Source organism: Apis mellifera, linkage group LG1, assembly GCF_003254395.2.
Source record: "Apis mellifera strain DH4 linkage group LG1, Amel_HAv3.1, whole genome shotgun sequence".
NCBI classification, from domain to species: domain Eukaryota; kingdom Metazoa; phylum Arthropoda; class Insecta; order Hymenoptera; family Apidae; genus Apis; species Apis mellifera.
In genome coordinates, this window is record NC_037638.1 from 7,216,982 (window position 1) to 7,236,068 (window position 19,087).

The window sequence follows — 19,087 nt, forward strand, 5'->3', positions numbered from 1 at the left end:
TTCTTCCGTCCCTTTCCCCTCCTCCTTCTCTCACAATTCCTCTTTGTATTCGGATTTTCGCCTCCGCATCCTGGAGGATGCTGTTTCGAATCGGCGACGTTACTTTTTACTTCGTAAAAAAATTGAAAAAATTATTTCCTCGGTTCGAGATCGAAGGATGAATCTTTCCAGATTTTTAAATATTCTAGAATTTGAAAATTTTGTAATACTTGGAATTCTAGGAATTTTTGATTGGTAAGCTTCTTAACCCTTTCTACGACCACAGATCGCTCCACACAAAGTGCTGATGGCTGTATACACACGATATTTTAGACGATGATATTTTATTTCTATCATTTGCTTCGCAAGATTCCTCCAAGATAAATAAAAATCACCACGAATCTTTCCAGATATTCTAGAATTTGAAAATTTTGTAAAATTTGGAATTCTAGGAATTTTTGATTGATAAGCTTCTTAACCCTTTCTACGACCACAGATCCACAAAAAATGCTGACGGCTGTATACAACACGATATTTTAGACGATGATATTTTATTTCTATCATTTGCTTCGCAAGATTCCTCCAAGATAAATAAAAATCACCAATTCTTTTTGAGTTGAGAGAGAATTTTTCAAAAGAAATCGCGTTTCGCGGGGAAAGGGTTAACGGTGGAGGCCTCGACTTCCTCTTCCCGCGACACACAGAGAGAGATCTTATCGCCGGCCCGTATCTCACATTGTTTTCCAGCTCGGGGTTTGCGAGCGCCGGTCGTCGTCCCTTATTTCGCAACGCGCGTGTACGGCCACCAGTTCCGGCCTATCCCTTTTGCCCCTCGAGAGCTTTATGGCCTCGGCCGCGGAGGGAGAGGAGTTGCTCGGCCTCGGGAGGAAGGCAGGAAATCACGGCAAGGTTTCCTTCTCGCGTGTCTCTTTCTTTCTTGGACGGGAAAAAGGAAAATTCGAAATTTTTAAACGCTTCTTCCACGAGTTCGTTGCTTCTAATATTCTTCGCTCCTAGAATTTTGATTTGTATATCAATGCAAGTATTTTTAAATAAATTATAAATAAAAGATTTGTTGGATCATTAATGAGAAGAAAGATAAAAAAGAAAGGAAATTCTTTCGATAATGCGAATATTAAATTCTTAGATAGAATTTTGACTTGTACATCAATACAGGTGTTTTTAAAAAAATATTATAAATATTAAATGGGAGAAAAGAGGTAAAAAAAAAAAGAAATTCTTTCGATAATGCGAATATTAAATTCTTAGATAGAATTTTGACTTGTATATCAATGCAGGTGTTTTTAAATAAATTATAAATATCAAATGGTAGAAAAGAGGTAAAAAAAAAAGAAATTCTTTCGATAATGCGAATATTAAATTCTTAGATAGAATTTTGATTTATATATCAATGCAAGTATTTTTAAATAAATTATAAATATTAAATGGTAGAAAAGAGGTAAAAAAAAAAAAGAAATTCTTTCGATAATGCGAATATTAAATTCTTAGATAGAATTTTGATTTGTATATCAATGCAGATATTTTTAAATAAATTATAAATATTAAATGGTAGAAAAGAGGTAAAAAAAAAAGAAATTCTTTCGATAATGCGAATATTAAATTCTTAGAATTTTGATTTGTATATCAATGCAGGTGTTTTTAAATAAATTATAAATATCAAATGGTAGAAAAGAGGTAAAAAAAAAAGAAATTCTTTCGATAATGCGAATATTAAATTGATAGAATTTTGATTTGTATATCAATGCAGGTATTTTTAAAAAAATATTATAAATATTAAATGGTAGAAAAGAGGTAAAAAAAAAAATATAAATTCTTAGATAAATAGCCATCGATTTCTGTAATGATTTTGTAAACGAGCATCGGTTTGTTTGTTTGTTTGTTTCGTTTCGTTTCGTTTCTCGTTTTGTTAATATTAATTTTAAAGCGGAGCTAATATTGGCCGAGCGCCATAAAACTGCGCATCCTGTTGCTTTTAATAATAATACTCCCTATTATTGTTTATGGGAATAATTTCGTTACGGTAAATTAGTTGCGATTGCGTGTGCCGTTTGCCGTGTGACCCGTTCCAAAATGGTAGGAGAAATTGGGACGGCGGTATACAAACTTATGAATAATTAAATATTTTAAAGCGAATTCTATTCGCCGTATCTCTTTTCCAAGTTGCAGGATAACGCATATCCTTTTGAAAGAATATTATACTCGACTCCGTTCTTCCAAACACGATTGTAATATATTCATATTCGTGAATAATGATTAATGGCCACCAAAGGAGCTGATCAAGGATTCACGATTCTTCAGGATGGACCACCAGAGATATTAAATGACTGGTAACTAAAAACTGGCCAGACCTCCTTAGATATACCTTCTGGCGCTTCCTTTCTCACGAAAAGAAACGTCCAACTAAAAAGCCGTAAATTTATTAATCGAATCTTCAAGATGTATTTTATTTTACGCTTCATAAAAAACGAATAATTTCAATAATTACTCGTCTTTGATATTTTTATTTTATTATCTCGTCGTCGATAATACACACACAATCGTGCGAAGAGTTCGCCAAAAAAATCGCTCCCAAGCGATCAAAAGTTCGCCTCGACGATTTTATCTCCCCCAAAAATTGAAACTCGTAATCGTAAAAATCTCAATAAAACCGCGACTTACGATCCTAATAAAACATCAAGACTCTTTTAAAACAAAGTAATATATTTTTACAACTTGTAAACTTCTTACAACACCGCAGTGAAAACTTGAAAATTCATTATTCCTCATCTCTATATAATTTAAATACAGGGCGCGCATCATATATCCCCTGCGAACTACTGAAAATTACAATTTCACAATTTCGTAATTTATTTACGGCCTACTATTTAATACTTTAATTCCACGATTCCACCGTGATATATATATACGTGTGTTTTATTTTGCAATTTTATAATTTATACGTAGTCCACTATTTAATGCTTTAATTCCATAACTCGTCACGATATACATATTTCACTCTCCAATTTCATAATTTATACGTGGCCTTCTATTTAATGTTTTAATGTTATAACTCTCCATGATACATATTATCATTCACAAGTTTGTAATAAATTTAATATATCCGACGTATGATGTTTTCATCCGAATTTCTTTTTTTTTTTTTGCAGTTTAAATATTAGACTGATACATGGAAAATGTATCACGTATATGTGTAAAACGTATGTCAAAAAGTGGAGGAAGCCGTGCCATCGAAGCTCCTTTTTGTTTTATCTAAATATCTCGATCGGTTGCCGAGATACAAGGATTCAAAGTTTTTCGTAATACTTGAAATTTATGAATGGGCTCGCGACCCACTGACCTACATTTTTTCCTAGAAACGCGTACTACGTTTTTCCTGGAATCGCGTCTGTAAATTGGAGAGATTGGCATAGGTCAGTGAGACGAGGCGCGAGTAAGCGAGAGGTCCGAGTAAGCGACGAGGACGAAGATATTAAACGATTAAAAAATTACCTTTTTCTTTACACGATGATATCTTGGCAACCGGAAGTCGTATTGGGATAAGTCAAAAGGCGTTTTAAAGGGCAAGATCTTGCGTTTCTAACGATCGCTCACTCGTCGACCGGAAGTCACCATCTTCGAAGTTACGACGCTTCAAAGTTTTTCTAATTTCAATAGGATTTAAGGATCGAGGTGAATGATTAAAAATTACTCTTTTCTTTATGCGATGATATCTCGGGAACCGGAAGTCGTATCGGGATAAATCGAAAAGCGTTTCAAAGCAGAAGGTTTTGCGCTTCTAACGATCGCTCACTCGTCGACCGGAAGTCACCATCTTTAAAGTTACAGCGCTTCAAAGTTTTTTTAATTTCAATAGGATTTAAGGACCGAGGTGAACGATTAAAAAAAAATTATCCTTTTCTTTACGCGACGATATTTCAGAAACCGGAAGTCGTATCGGGATAAATCAAAAGGCGTTTCAAAGGGCAAGATCTTGCGCTTCTAACGATCGCTCATTCATCGACCGGAAGTCACTATCTTCGAAGTTACGGCGGTTCAAAATTTTTCTAATTTTAATAGAGTCTAATCACACGTGTAAAGTAAACGATCGAAAGGCAGTCTTTTCTTTACACGACGATATCTCGGGAACCGGAAGTCGTATCGGGATAAATCAAAAGGCGTTTCAAAGGGCAAGATTTGACACTCCCAATAATCTTTCGTTCGTTGTCCAGAAGTCATTACTTTCGTACATTACATCGATCCAAAGTTCTTCCAAATTTCCATACTCTTTCAATCGAGTTTTAAGCTTCAAGTTTACGCGATTCGACTGTTCGCCTTTAAGGATAGCAGCAATAATCGATAATACGCAATATATCTGTATCGCAACTCGCTCGAAACTCGAAGATTCGACGACGAGCCGACAAACAACCGGGCTGGCCGAGCAACAACAACGCGGCGCGTTAATAAATACTCGGAGAAAATCGTACGCCTCTTTACCGACTCTCGCGGTGCTGCTTCTCCTCGCATGCCAAGCGGTCGAGGCGTGCCGCGTACTAATGATAACTAACGGGCGTCCGAGAACAAAGGATTGGAATAAATTTTGGGCGGTCGACAATGCGCGGGAGGGGCGCCTCGGCTTATTTTCTGGCGTTTACCGGGCGCCGATGCTAATCTCGACGCGAGAAACCTCGTCGACGGGGGATCGGGCGGCCCTCTCAGCCGCCGGCCGGCTTCTTCTTCATAGACCGACGTCCACCTTACGCTGGAATCTCGAATCGGCCGCCCTTCAGCCTGAATTATGCTAATGCGCCCTTCACCCACGTTCGCCCGCCTCCGTCGATACGTTTCGGATCGGTCCATCGGTATTTCTTCTCTCTTCCATGCGTGTGTCAGTCTTCCACGGGTATTGAAGGTATTGTTTCGTTTTCATGTACATTTCGTGTTGTACATGGCCGAAAATCTTGAGCAACACCGTTCTTTATTATCGAATTTATCGAAGCTTTCGTCGCGGTTGGAATTCTAGGATAGAAATAATATTTGTTTATACTTTTGATTATCGTATTATGCGTTTTTAAATTATGCTTAAATCGTAAAGATTTGAAGACTTTTCGTCTGGAATCTGTGCAGTTCTTGGCACAATTTCATCTTGATGAAAGAGAGAAAGGAAGGGAAAATGGGTAGATGTATCGAAATTTTGCGGATCTCTGACAATTTCAAAACGCTCCTTTTACCGCGTCGAGATACATAAAACGGAAAGATTCCTCTACGGAATAAAACCCGTTGCCAAAAAAATTTAAATACAGAAAAGTATGGTTTCTGCCCGTTCTTCCGTTCGGATCCAATTCCACTCGCTCGGATATATTTTCGAAAGGAAATCGAAACGATTTTCAATATCAATTATCGATGCAAAACGCGATACGATGAACGATATATTCGTCGAATAAAACAAAAAAATCAAACGTAACTGGACGAACGATAATAATTAAGTAACGATATTACAACAATATACATGTTCCATATACATGTATAAAACATCGACTGATGGACAAATTCGAAATTCTACGATTTGGTATTTGAATTTGCGATATGGAAACGATATTTGCAATTTCAATGAGATAGAATTCATAATCCTCCTCCCTCTCCTATTTTTAGAAATTTAGAGAACACATAGAAATATTCGATATATACAACGATATTAATAGCAAAACAGTGCTTTTATCTAATTCCTTCTCCTCCCTCGAACAAAAACTTCCTCTCCCTTTTCAGAAGCTTCGTGATTTCGAGAAGTCGGGAAAACGCTTGGCCGACAGACAGAACGGCCGGGTCCCTTCTCTGCCCTATTTCATGCGCGAACACGTAGAGCCGAAAACGTAGAAAACGTGCAGCAGGAAACGTCCCCCTCCTCCCCCTCCGTTTCCTCCGAAAATTTCGCACGTGAGTCACGCGCCTTCTCCGGCATTATATATCATATACACGACGAATATATCCGTCCTCCTTTCCTGCTCTTTTTCCACGAGAGGGGAAAGGAGAAGAAGAGACGTTTAATACGGTGACGGCTCGGTTTCGTGATCCGCCGCGAGAAAGTATTTTCCATTGTTGCAACGGCCATTAGCGGGGAATTTCTGAATTAAAAGCGTGAATGATGATGATGATGATGATGATTATAATTATGGGAGAAGGAATTGAACGTTGAATTAGAATCAAGAAATTTTTTCGAAGATTTCGAGAAGAAGGAGTCGCCTATTTTGGGAGATTTCGAGGGATAAAAAGATATTGCTGAATTTGAAAGGAAAAACTTGGCAATTAAACTGCGAATTTATATCAAATAAGTCGTAAATTCGAACGTTTCAAGAGATCAAAGATCGTGCTCTCTTTAATCTTACTCTTTTCGATTAGGAATATTACAGGGCAAATGCTGCTTAAATAAATGTGCGCACTTTAAATGATTTATCGAGGGTATTGCTATATTACTACGTTGTTTGACTTGTTATTAGAATCGGCCAATCGTTAGAAGCATCTCTAACAGTCCAGAGGGGAGGCCGACCGTTTGAATGGAACTGAAATTGTTGTAGGGGACGATGTGCACAAACTGCAGACCATTAATCGTCTTACAGATTTTCCAGTTTCGTTTTTTCGATTCTTTCCTTTGATTCGAAGAGTTACAATTATCCCATCCTTTGGAATCAAAATTCTCTTCGACATCTTCCACCACATCATTTCTCGTTAATTAACATAAAAAGATCCAAGTAAAATTTCCAATACTGCTATTGCAAAAAATAACGCTCCTAAGAAAAACCTCAACTCCTAACCAAACAACCCTCGACAACCGATTGAAAAGCCCGATCGAGTCGAAAAAGACACGGGTCCACGTGAGCCTAAAAGTGTCGAGGGCCCGAGAACGGATCGGTGTCCGCGCAGGCGGGCAAAGAAAACGAAAACGATCCGTCCACCGATTGTCCGCCTCAAATGGGCCGTAAACTAGCCGCTGGAACAATGCCAAACCGTCCGACGGCCGATCCTCCCCTCCTCGTGCAATTGTTCCTACACCATTTCCGAGAATCGATCGTCATAACCGATAAAGAGATACTCTTTTTTATCGACAGAGATGCGAGGGCGCGAGATTCGAAATGGAGGATCCCCTCTCGCCAATCAATTCGATATGCAACACGTATCTCTTCCTCGATCATTTTTTATTTAAATCCAGAATTCGAAGATCACTTGATCAATGAAACAGTTAGAATAGTTCGAAAAGAATAGCAAATATATATTTGACCTCTTTCGAAGAAAGAATGAAGAACATACGGCGAGATAAAGAGTTAGAGAGAGAGAGAGAGAGAGAGAGAAAAGGGGGTACGCAACCCTTTTTTCGAGGGGAGCGAGGCGTGTTTGCATTGTGACGTGTGATGGCGGGCCAAGGAACGGGATCACGTTTTCCGGTGGGAGCTTGCCGCACTCGAAATTGCCAGGCTGCCACTCAAATTGGCCCGGCGCCGAACAATCGGGCTTATTACCGGCCATTTGTCAGCGGATCTCGCGTTACCTTTTTCCCTTTTTCTCTCTTCCTCCCCGCGCGCGGGGACATCCCCGGGGCAACTCGTGTTCAAGGGGTTGTTTTTCCATTTAAAAAGGCCGCGATACATTGTAGCGGATTCGAAAAGGAGCCGGGGGGCTCTCTTCTCGCCCCACCTGCTCGAGGAATTAGGGGGCTATAATATTATTTTCCGAAGGGTAAAGTAATAATCTTTTTCTTTTTCGTGCAAAAATACACAAAGTGTTTGAAACGAAGAAAATAAATATGTATTGAAGCTTTTCTAAGCTTTCTCAGAATAAAATTAAAATTGGAATTTTTATTATATTACACGTTTCCTAAAGAATTATACATTTATTCTAATGTTTGCGAAGATTTCGTTATCTTCGAGTTCTTTTGATTAATTCTTTAATTAAGAAACAATTATGAAAATTGCTTTATATCATTTATATGTCATTTGTGCGAACTCATCTTTGAGGGTAGACGAGAGAAACCGATCTTTTCGAAGCTTCATCATCAATTTTCGCGTTCGAGGCGGATCATCGCTGGGGAAAAAGACAATTTCCTGAGCCGATCGGAGAGAACCGCTTATTAACCATTGTTCCTTTGTGCGACCAGCTGTGAAATCTGTTCGAGGATATACAAGACCGATAAATAAGATCGATTTTGCGCGATGAGTTTTCGTCCAATAATATTTCTGCCCGTCTCATCTCTCTCCTTCCTTTCCCTTCTTGATTCTCCTCTTTCGAAGAGGAGAGGGTTTCAGCTTAGAAATTGGTTAATCTTTAATATATTCTTTTATACTTTTCCAGAATCTTTCCAATCTTTAAATAATAATAAATCGAGAATGTTGAAGCAAGTTGTGGAATCGTCGATGAAATTCTTCTTCTTCTATAATTTAAAGAAACTATATATATATGTTATAGAATTTAAAGTTGATTGAAATTTTATATGTGATTTTATAGTCAATCAACAATACATAAAATAATAAAATTAGATTACAAGCATTTGGAGGCGAGCCACTTTTGGAAAATAGAATGTATAATATCGGTGACGAGATTGAGAGACCTCAGCTCGGAAGAAAAAGGTCGTGACGAGTGGCGTCTGATTGCGTGGCCTTGTTAAAGGTACACGCAACATCGTTTCGAAGAAGACGTCACGTTCGAGGGAACAGCAAGAGGAACGCTTGTCCCATCTTATCTGCTCGTTCGAGGGCCCTGTGATCGCCCTTCCTTTCGAGGAGGTCTCGAAACGTACGTGGGATCATCTGGGAACCGTGTGAACCAAAAAAAAATAAGAATCCTCCGTCACTAATTTTAAATAATTTTAAACCTCGCATTTAATATCCTTTCTTAAACAAAAATTCGTAAACAAAAATTACACGTTCAATTGATTCGAGAACGATACAATTTCTAATAAATATTTCAGAAATTTACTCAGAGAGCGTAATTTTTAAATTCGCCGAAATAACGGAATCGGTTAGGATCTCTCATCGACTTCCTGCGAGAATAAATCGCGGGGAAGGGTTCCGTAAACACGCAGTTTACGGAAGAGGAGGGGGACGGCGAAAATGTTTAAATCCGCTGTCGGTGGTCCTCCAAAAGTTGGATAAATTTGTTCCTCGAAAGCCGTGGATAACTGTCTGGAAACGCTTTTAACCGGGGACACGGTTCTAATAAAAAAAAAAAAAAAGAAACCCCCTCTAATTATCGGCCAGTCTGCCCGCTTTAGTTATTTTAATCCATTTAGAGACCGCGGAGAGAGAGAAGTTGAAAAGCGACGAAGAGAGAGAGAGAAAGAGTCGGGCAAGTTGGATGAAAAAGGGACAGGGACGAACAACGTATTTTAAAACGCGTCCAGATTCGCCGGAAACGTCCAAGTTTCACGGCGAAAAAAGGAAAGAAGAAACCGGTTAAACATCCCCTTATGTTTACCTTAATTTCGTTTCGCGGTGAGTTGGAAAGGAGGGAGGGGAGGAAGAGGGACGATATATCCAGAATACAAAGATCGATGGATAGAGTGAAGAAAATTGACCAACTTATACAAACAATTAATGTACCGTCATAAATAATTGAATTTTAGAGGGAAGCACCTTTTAACTCGCATTCATAAAGTACTCTTAATTATTACTATTAGGTTGGCAACTGAGTAATTGCGGATTTTTTTTAGAAAATCAAAGACAATTTTTTCATGCAACTAAATAACTTTATTCTGTAATGTGTTGCCCATTTTGATCAATGACCTTTTGCCATCTTTCACGCAGCATCATAATCCCACGTTCATAAAACTTGTGGTTTTTATTAGCAAAAAACTGAATCAGGTACGATTTGACATCATCATCGTTATTGAAATTTTTACCATTCAAGGAGTTTTGTAAAGATCGAAACAAAAAGTAATCGGATGGTGCAAGATCAGGACTATATGGTGGATGTGGCGAAACATCCCAACCAAGCTCCAATAATTTTTGCCGAGTGACCAAAGATGCGTATGGCCTTGCATCGTCACGATGGAATACAACACCTTTTCGATTTGTCAATTCGGGCCGCTTTTCTTCAACCGCATCGTTTAATTTCGTTAGTTGTTCGATGTAGACAACAGAATTGATCGTTCGGTTGGGTGGTAAGAGTTCAAAATAGACGATTCCTTTGTAATTCCACCAAACTGATAACAAAACCTTCTTTCGACGAATACCAGCTTTTGATGTTGTTCGAGCTGGTTCACGTGGCCTGCTCCACCATCTTTTCCGCTTGATATTGTTGCAAACAACCCATTTTTCATCGCCAGTTATCACTCGTTTTAAAAATGGATCATTTTCATTACGTTTCTTCTGCAAATCGCAGCTGTTAATGCGTCGCGTTAAATGCTTTTCTTTCAGTTCGCGAGGAACCCATGTATCGAGTTTTTGAACATAGCCAAGTTGTTTCAAGTGGTTTTCAATGCATGTATGCGATACATGAAGCTTCTCTGCAATCTCACGAGTTGTACCGTGACGATCCGAATCGATTATTGCTTTGATTAGGTCGTCATCAACTTTACTTAGTTGCCAACCCAATATATACTTTTTTACACAAATGAAATTAAATTCGGAGTAAAAGATAATTCTTTCGCATCTTCTCTTATTACTGTTCCTATTAGCCTTTTTTAATTCCTCGAGAGTGGAAATTGTTACACAGATTGGGAATCGTCCTCACGAAAGGAAAGAAGAGCAAGTTTTTCGTTTCCTTCTCTGATAGTTAACCGAAGGAGGCTCCACGTCCACCACTCGCCCCGTTATTGGATCCTTATTTCATCGCAGACTTTACCCTCTCGACGACGAAATATGCCCGTATCAGCACGCACTGCTTCATATTGACCGGCCACGTCCTCCTTCTTCCCTTCTTCCCTTTCCGGGGAAGGAAGAGCGCCGCGGCCAAGCCGTGGTGGCGGCGTTTCACGAAATGAGAAAAAGCGGTAAGGTAAGGCGGCCGAGTAAGCACTTTTGCACCATGGCGCGATGACGAGATGAAAAGCGTTTTTCTTTTCCATTCTCACCATCCGAGATACGAATACGGGGCTCGACAAAGTGGCAATAAAGGAGGGGGAATCGCTCCAAGAAATCGTGTATCGTCGTAACTCGGCCGAGGAATGACCGATATAATCCTATAATACGGGGATTCTACGATTCTACGCGTTTTATTTTCATTCCTTCTCCGATTCGATCGTTCGACGATTACTAAGAATTTTGTTATTTTTCTCTCGCAACAGAGTTCTGTTGAAAAAGTAACACTAACACAACCTCTATTATTATTAGTATTTCGAACGTGATAAATTTTATCCAAGATAAACGGATTAGCTAGTAAAAAAAAGAAGAAGAAGAAATTTTAGCATATCGATGCTAAAAGGATTTCTCGGCGTATCGTTTAACGAAATGGAAGAACCGGTTGTCCGATTCGTCACGTTCCAAATTCAAGTATAAGGGATATTGTTATCGAGACTCGATTCGAGAGGATCCTCTATCGAGATTCATCGGGGAGAAGCGGAGGGACGAAGGGATGACTGTTCGACCAGGAATTTTCGAAGGGTGTCTAATTGCTTTAAAACTTGTCACGCGGCTTCGATCTCGATGGATCGCGCGGTGAATGATTAATGGAACGAAGAAGAGAGAGAGAGAGAAGGAAATATAGAAGAATTTCAACCGAGGCGTCCATTCTCAAGCTTATTTCAAATATATTTCATCTTCCAAAATTTACACGAGATTCGATGAGAAAAATAATTTTCAAATTTCCCCCAACTTTCGATCCATCCTTAAGAAAAAGAGACACCTCGTTCACCGGAAGCGTTTCTCCGATTACTTCTACGAATTCAGCACGCGTCGGTGGCCGGCAATGGAGACGGCGCGTAGAGGCTGCGTAACAGCGTGTCGCTCTCCAACGAGACACAAAGAGATGGGCCGGCCAAGTTTTAAACCGTGTGCGTGTTGTTTGAATAAGTGTCCCTTCCCCCGCGACGCCTCAAAGTCGAACACCGTTGCATCCGGCTCGCACAGGGCGTGTAACAGATGTTACCTACGAGCTCAAAGTCCGATTAGTCGCGGCGAAGCACCGCCGATTAACCGTGTAAGACGCTTCCCTTTCTCGAGGAACAAGTCTCTCCTGCGGATCCAACGCGATTAGACGGGATTAGATACACGTCGTAATTGAATTTTTCAATTTTTAAAACGAGAAACACGTATATATTATAACATATTGATAAAATTATCGAACGACAAGAATTTTATCATAAAGAATATTTACGTTACACAAGTTTGTTGCAAATTGAACTTGAAATCAGTACCATATTCTTGTACAGAAAGGAGCAGATACAAAAATTGCCACCTCGAACTCTCCTCGTTCCTTTGTTTCGAGGGATTCGCGTGCGTCCCCCTGTGGACGGAAGCTGGATCGGATTACCGCCCTTCCTCGGCAGGGGTGGCACCGATGCAAGGCATTCGTTTCGGTATTCGCGACGGGTGTTTGCGTGATTCCACGGAACGAAACAGGCGCGGCCTCCGCTATGCCGTACGCGCGGCCAACGTTTCGCACACATCTAGCACGGCCGATCGTCTGGAGATCCCTTCGAGGCGGCCCATCGTTCAAAACGTCGGGCATTAACGCACGCACGCGGCCAACTGCTCGAACGATCGTGGGGCCGGATTCCGATTAAGATTCCGGACGGTGCTCGCTTCGAAAACGCGTACATGTATGTATAGATGTACGTATGTGTAGATATTTTTCCGTTGGCAAATTCGAGAGGAAAAGGAATTGGCGCAATTGTTTGTTCGAGGATTTCTTCTATTTCCGTGGAAAAATGTAAATTCTTCGACTCTTTTGGATATATTGTAGCGGTTTCTTAGTTGTTATTTATTGGATACGAGGAGAATTTAATTTGGTTTGATATATGTTCAATGTGAATATTTGTATTACGAGGATTTCTTGTGTTTCTGTGGAAAATATCCCTCGACTCTTTTGGATATCTTATAGTCTTAGTTATAGTCTTAATTAAATATCTTATATCCTATAATTTTAGTTGTTAGTTATTTATTAGTTAGTTGTTATTTATTGGATACGAAGGGAATTTGGTTTGGTTTCATACATGTTCAGTATGAATATTTGTATTACGAGGATTTCTTGTATTTCTGTCTATCTCTGGAAAATATCCCTCGACTCTTTTGGATATCTTATAGTCTTAGTTATAGTTTTATAGTCTTATAGTTATATTTTATAGTCTTAGTTAAATATCTTATATCCTATAGTTTTAGTTGTTAGTTATTTATTAGTTAGTTGTTATTTATTGGATACGAAGGGAATTTGGTTTGGTTTGATACATGTTCAGTGTGAATATTTGTATTGCAAGGATTTCTTGTATTTCTATGGAAAAATGAAAATCCTTCAACTCTTTTGAATATCTTATAGCGTGTTTTACTTGTTATTTATTGGATAGGGGAAAAATTTATTGGAAAATGAGATTGTTTAATATATTCATTTCTTTTTAATTTCTACCCCTTTGGAAAGTACATACACTTTCATGGACAAATGAGAGAGTAAAAGTCAGGAGGAATCCCTCAATTCTTTTGGATATCTTATATCCTATAGTCTTAGTTGTTAGTTATTTATTAGTTAGTTGTTATTTATTGGATATGAAGGGAATTTAATTTGGTTTGATACATGTTCAGTGTGAATATTTGTATTACGAGGATTTCTTGTATTTCTGTGGAAAATATTCCTCGACTCTTTTGGATATCTTATAGCGTCTTAGTTATTTATTAGTTAGTTGTTATTTATTGGATACAAAGGGAATTTAATTTGGTTTGTTCAGTGTGAATATTTGTATTACTTGTTATTTATTGGAAAACGAGATTGTTTAATGTGTTCATTTCAATTTCTCTTTAATTTCTATCCTTATGGAAAATGTTGAAAGTTTGGAACTATTTTTAAAAAAATAGTAGATGTATGTATATGCAGTTTCATGGACAAATGAGAGAATAAAAGTCAGGATGAATATTGAATATTTGTATTACGAGGATTTCTTGTATTTCTATGGAAAAATGAAAATTCTTCAACTCTTTTGGATATCTTATAGCACGTTTCACTTGTTATTTATTGGAAAACGAGATTGTTTAATATGTTCATTTCTCTTTAATTTCTACCTCTTTGGAAAGTATATACAGTTTCATAGACATTTCATTTCATGATATAGTTATAATAATTATTATTATAATTTCAACATTAACTGTTTACATTATTTTACACTTATTTTTAAATAAATTCTCAAATTTATTTTTATTAAAAAATCATAACATTGAAATTATTTGAACAATTATCCCAATTATCATTTTATTAATTATTTGTTTTCCTTCATGAAAAATTTTATATATTTAATTGATGAAATTGTAAATCCTTTCTTTTCACAATTAAATCAATTGGTCATCAATGATATTGATCATATGAATATCCAGAATGAAATGAGAGAATAAAAGTCAGGAGGAATTTCCCTCGACTCTTTTTTATAAAAATCTAGTAGCATATTTTACTGGACTTGGAGAAAATTTAAGTCGAGTCAAGATTAAACAAAATACCTTTATTCGAAATCGGAATTGAATAGATTGGCCGATCATTTTGGAAGAAAGGAAATATTGAGAAATCCGAGGGAAGATTCCCGTTTCGAGTGGAAGCGAGTTTAGGGTACGAAGTGATGGATGGCAGCAACGATTGGTATCAAGGGATGATGCTGTACACTCGGGGGACGTAATGCGGCAGCGCTTGGAGAAATTGCTAATCCGATATCTGGCTTTCACACGTTCGGATGCAAGCCAGAAATTCTTCAATGAACGATCCTTTTTTATATAACAATCGAAGAATATTGTTTCGAAACTCAAAAAATTTTCAAATCACGTTCTAAGTAAAATCACGCGACATTTTCGAGAGTTAAATTATGCATAATTACATATACAATAACGTGGAATTCTTTAAAGAAGATAACTCTTCTAAGAGACTCTTCCAATTGCGATTAGACAAAAAGGAACAAGAGATAGAAAGAGAAAGAATAAAGAAGAAGCATCCTCTCGAGGTTATTATCCATGAAAAATATTCGAAACGTGGAAAATGTAGCAAAGGTCGAAACATCACTGGGAGGGATATGTTTTCTTTCACGTCGAAAAACCCAACGAATTTTCTTCTTCACACTTGTCCCAGTCACGGTTGGAATTGTCCGCGTTAGAAGAAGAAGTGTCGTTGTGTCCATCTGGATCCCTGGTTCAGGTTCCAGGTCCACAGGATGTACATACAACCCGTGTACGTGACCCACGTACAAACCGAAACGCGCGATATTCTGTCCCCTCCTCGACCCCTTTTCCTCTTTTTTAATACACTCTTTTTAACGACAGAGATTAAGATCCGTTTCGAATACACCGTTTGAAATATTTGAACAAATACTTATATATTCTCCAATATCAACCTATTATATATTTTTAAATAATTATTGTAAAAATGTTTACATTTACCGATATTTATAATTACAAATAAGATTACATGAATAAATGAATCATTAAATCAATCAACCGCGACCGAAAGACAAATTTCTTCGATTCTTTTAATATTTAAATTCATTTCACGGAGGAAATCCTTTACAATAAATATATTTTAAATAATTATTGTAAAAATGTTTACATTTACCGATATTTATAATTACAAATAAGATTATACGAATAAATGAATCATTAAATCAATCAACCGAAAGACAAATTTCTTCGATTTTTTTAATATTTAAATTCATTTCACGAAGGAAATCCTTTAGAATAAATATATTTTAAATAATTATTGTAAAAATGTTTACATTTACCGATATTTATAATTACAAATAAGATTATACGAATAAATGAATCATTAAATCAATCAACCGCGACCGAAAGACAAATTTCTTCGATTCTTTTAATATTTAAATTCATTTCACGGAGGAAATCCTTTATAATAAATATATTTTAAATAATTATTGTAAAAATGCTTACATTTACCGATATTTATAATTACAAATAAGATTACACGAATAAATGAATGATTAAATCAATCTAAAATAAACTGCGACCGAAAGACAAATTTCTTCGATTCTTTCAATATTTAAATTCATTTCACGGAGGAAATCCTTTCCTACGCGCTCAAATATTACCAGATCTCGTCATCTGGTATCCGTCTGCGATTGTTCTTCGTCACGTTCTTAGCCCCCTCCTCTCCAAAAAGCATCGGGTCATCCCATTTCGTGAAGAAGGAGTAGGAGGAGGAGGATGCCGCGATATTGGGCACATTTGGCGGTGGCGTCTGTCCCACCCAAGGCGAGCGAGCGTATTGTGCCACCCCCCGCCCCCCTCTGCGTGTATTTGCATTTAAAGGCATAAACAGTCCTGGCGCAGGACACAATGGGAGACGTCTCCGGTGGCCGCCAGACGCCGTGCCCCGCTGGGCTACCTTATCCTCCCCCTCCTTTGGAGATGGAGAGCGGAGGAAAGGTTTCTATACTAATTTCACGATACACTATTGTCGCCTTTGGAAAAAGGGAAGCTCGTTTAAAAGAAAAGGGGACCTTACTTTTAGAGAATAAATATACCGATAAACGGTTTCGTTACCTAAAGTAATATACTGAGGAGCTTATATTATAATATTGTATATATGAAGATTGGAATATTGTATCAGTCATTTCTCACGAAATTCAAAAATTGTCGTCTTTGAGAAAAGGGAAGCTCGTTTAAAAGAAAAGGGGACCTTATTTTTAGAGAATAAATATACCAATAAACGGTTTCGTTACCTGACAAAGTGACATACTGAAGAGCGTATACTATAGTATACATGAAGATTGGAATATTGTATCAGTCATTTCTTACGAGATTCAAAAATTGTCGTTTTTGAGAAAAGGGAAGCTCGTTTGAGAGTGAAAGAGGGAAAAGAGAACCTTTTAGAGAATAAATATACCGATAAACGATTTCGTTACCTAAAGTGATAAAATGATGAGCGTATACTATAGTATTGTATACATGAAGATTGGAATATTGTATCAGTCATTTCTCACGAGATTCAAAAATTGTCGCCTTTGAGAAAAGGGAAGCTCGTTTGAGAGTGAAAGAGGGAAAAGAGGATCTTACTTTTAGAGAATAAATATACCGATAAACGGTTTCGTTACCTAAAGTGATATACTGATGAGCGTAAATATATACTATAGTATTATACATGAAGATTGGAATATTGTATCAGTCATTTCTCACGAGATTCAAAAATTGTCGCCTTTGAGAAAAGGGAAATTCGTTTGAGAGTGAAAGAGAGAAAAGAGGACCTTACTTTTAGAGAATAAATATACCGATAAACGGTTTCGTTACTAAAGTGATATACTGAGGAGCATATACTATAGTATTGTATACATGAAGATTTTATTGTACACGAGATTCAAAAATCGCCAGAAAAAAGTCTAATCTTTCTCGAGTATATCTTCCTGTTATTAAATGAAAGAAAAAGATGAAATCGACTTAAACAAGCGAATTTCAGTATTTTAACAGTATTTTAAAAAGCTTCTTCGAATAGCCCTTTCTGCAGAGGATAACCTTATAGCCTGTTGGTTCGGCTTATGGAAAATTGGGAAAAAAAAGGAGATCGGAAATCGAGTCGGCCCTCGTAATTTTAGGTAGCTCAAGAGAAGGTTGACGAGAGACCACCCTGTCAGTCCTTGGAAAATAAGATTATCTTTAACGATCCTTCTTTTTTTCGCGAAGGCAACGCGATTAGCTTTTTGCGAATCTTAAAACGAAATAACCTCGAGTTTCTTTCTTCCCTTCTTTCTTCAAACCGTTGCAAACCGTTTCTTCGTTGGAAAAATTGTTTTAAAAACTGTCGCCTCGTGGACAAGACGAACGAGAGGACCGGAAAAATCGTTTTCTCTTCCACCAAGAGGCGTATCGAATAACGAGCAGGATATATTTGGCGGTCATTTTCTCCCGGTTGGCGTAAAATTGGTTGGACAAACATTCGTCTCTCTCGAGACGATCCAGGTGATCGTTGTCCGGATAAACCGTCCAGGAGGGGGGCGGCTGCGCAAACAATTCACGTGGAAATCACCGAAGACAGGTCAAAATTCTGGGCCAAGATTTAAGAGGAGATGGCTCGAAAATGTTAAAACTCGATTGCATCATCCTCGAGAAGTGGACGACTCTTCTGTTATTCTTCCTTGTTGCCCACCATCCAATGATAATAATGGAATAACACGATCTATCTGTTCGAGCCACGTGGATCAAGGAGGGAGGGAAAAGCTTCTTGGAAGGCCTTGCTGTTTTCTTCGTTTAAAATGTTTTTCCAAGATGGAGAGAAAAAAAAAGTCCATGTTTTCTCTTCCTCCTCTTTTCTTTCGATATTCGTTCGTTTCCTTTTTCTTTCCCAATGGAAGAAATTTATTTTTTCTCGAACAGAAAGAGACGATCTTTATTAATGATAATTCTTCCAAAATTGTGCGAACAACAAGCTTGGAACGATTAACAAATTGCTTCCAGGAATCACCTCGAGGAAAGGAACAATGGTGCACGCCAATTAAAAGAACATTAGAAGCCCGTGAACGTTTCTTCTTCGAGGAAGTCGAAAAAAAGGAAAGGATAGAATCGTTCCTCCTTAAAAAGGGCCGACCACATGTCGTGGGAGCGTTTTGTGAACCCGTTTATACTTTTGAAAAATCACCATCACCGGTGATTCATTCAGTATTTAGAGTCGTAAACAAACAAGCCGACCATTGCGAGGATGAGTTCTCTGGTCGCAGATGTCGAGGGCCGCCTTCCGTATGTCGGATAGAACAGAAATTTTCAGAAGAGATTATAAATTTTTCTCCAAACTTCTGGAATTTCATTTTCGTAAACAACGAATATTCGAAAAATGTATCGATCCTGACGCCCTTATCTATAATATTGGATAAAGAAGGGGGTATCGAGTTTTATTCGCCGTTCGAGCGTGAAAATGTTAAACGAGGCGGAGAAAACTTCTCATACAATATTCTTCTTCTCTCGTCGAATGTTAATAAGGTTGCGCCAAATTTTCTCTCTTCTTA

General features: G+C 37.9%; 1 protein-coding gene and 1 non-coding gene across 2 annotated transcripts in view; one reads left to right on the forward strand and one right to left on the reverse strand.

Annotated features, from left to right (window-relative positions):
* Window positions 1-3,129: 3,129 nt before the first annotated feature.
* Window positions 3,130-19,087, reverse strand: part of LOC113219185 — a 491,184-nt gene continuing 475,226 nt past the window's right edge. Inside the window, exon 5 of the mRNA XM_026444616.1 lies at window positions 3,130-4,995. The gene's annotated coding sequence lies outside the window, so the exon portion shown is untranslated. The remainder of the gene's footprint in view (window positions 4,996-19,087) is intronic.
* On the forward strand, window positions 17,604-17,709 carry Mir3769 (microRNA 3769). The gene is given in 1 exon segment (NR_039463.1): window positions 17,604-17,709. It is a non-coding gene; the product is annotated as a microRNA 3769 (primary transcript).